Here is a 2,076-nt window from a genome sequence, read left to right on the forward strand (position 1 = left end):
TCTACAAAAAGAGTGTTTCCAAACTGCTCTATCAAAAGAAAGTTTCAACTCTGTTAGTTGAGGACACACATCCCAAATAAATTTCTGAGAATGCTTCTGTGTAGATTTAATGGGGAGATATTTCGTTTTTCACCATAGGCCCGAATGCGCTCGTAATGTCCACTTCCAGACACTACAGAAAGAGGGTTTCCAACCTGCTCTATGAAAGGGAATGTTCAGCTCTGTGACTTGAATGCAGATATCACAAAGTAGTTTCTGACAGTGCTTCTGTCTAGATTTCAGATGCAGATATTCCCGTTTCCAATGAAATCGTTAGAACTATCTAGATATCCACTTACTGATTCTACAAAAAGAGTGTTTCCAAAGTGCTCTGTCAAAAGAAAGGTTCAACTCTGTTAGTTGAGGACACTCATCACAAAGAAGTTTCTGAGAATGCTTCTGTGAAGATTTTATATGAAGATATTCCCGTTTCCTATGCAATCTTCACAGTTATCCAAATATCCACTTGAAGATTCTACAAAAAGAGTGTTTCCAAACTGCTGTAGCAAAAGAAATGTTGAACTCTGTTAGTTGAGGACACACATCAGAAAGAAGTTTCTGAGAATGCTTCTGTCAAGATTTTATATGAAGATATTACCGTTTCCAATGAAATCTTCACAGTTATCCAAATATCCACTTGCAGATTCTACAAAAAGAGTGTTTCCGAACTGCTATATCAAAAGAAATGATCAAGTCTGTTAGTGGAGTAAACTCATCCCAAATAAGTTTCTTAGAATGCTTTTGTCTAGATTTTATGGGATGATATTTCCTTTTTCACCATAGGCCTGAAAGCGCTCGAAATGTCCACTTCCACAAACTACAGAAAGACTGTTTCAAACCTACTCTATGAAAGGGAATGTTCAGCTCTGTGACTTGAATGCAGATATCACAAAGTAGTTTCTGACAGCGCTTCTGTCTAGATTTTAGATGAAGATATTCCCATTTCCAACGAAATCATCACAGTTATCAAAATATCCACTTACAGATTCTACAAAAAGAGTGTTTCCAAACTGCTGTATCCAAAGAAAGGTTCAACTCTGTTAGTTGAGGACACACATCACAAAAAAGTTTCTCAGAATGCTTCTGTCTAGATTTTAGATGAAGATGTTCCCGTTTCCAACAAAATCATCACAGTTAAACAAACATCCACTTGCAGATTCTACAAAAAGACTGTTTCCGAACTGCTCTATCCAAAGAAAGGTTCAACTCTGTTAGTTGAGGACACACATCACAAAGGAGTTTCTGAGAATGCTTCTGTCTAGATTTTAAATGAAGATATTCCCGTTTCCAACGAAATCCTCAGAGATATCCCAATATCCACTTACAGATTCTACAAAAAGAGTGTTTCCAAACTGCTGTATCAAAAGAAAGGTTCAACTCTGTTAGTTGAGGACACACATCACAAAGAAGTTTCTGAGAATGCTTCTGTCTAGATTTTACTTGAAGATATTCCCGTTTCCTATGAAATCTTCACAGCTTTCCAAATATCCACTTGCAGATTCTACAAAAAGAGTGTTTCCGAACTGCTGTATCAAAAGAAAGGTTCAACTCTCTTAGTTGAGGACACACATCCCACATAAGTTTCTGAGAAATCCTCTGTCTCGTTTTTACGGGAAGATACTTCCTTTTTCACCGTAGGCCTGAAAGCGCTCGAAATGTCCATTTCCAGATACTGCAGAAAGAGTGTTTCAAACCTGCTCTATGAAACGGAATGTTCAGCTCTGTGACTTGAATGCAGATATCACAAAGTAGTTTCTGACAGTGCTTCTGTCTAGATTTTAGAGGAAGATATTCCCGTTTCCAATGAAATCGTTAGAACTATCTTGATATCCACATACAGATACTACAAAAAGAGTGTTTCCAAACTGCTCTATAAAAAGAAAGGTTCAACTCTGTTAGTTGAGGACACTCATCACAAAGAAGTTTCTGAGAGTGCTTCTGTCTAGATTTTATATGAAGATATTCCCGTTTCCATCGAAATCTTCACAGTTATCCAAACATCGACTTGCAGATTCTACAAAAAGAGTGTTTCCAAAC

Source organism: Gorilla gorilla, chromosome 13, assembly GCF_029281585.2.
Source record: "Gorilla gorilla gorilla isolate KB3781 chromosome 13, NHGRI_mGorGor1-v2.1_pri, whole genome shotgun sequence".
NCBI classification, from domain to species: Eukaryota; Metazoa; Chordata; class Mammalia; order Primates; family Hominidae; genus Gorilla; species Gorilla gorilla.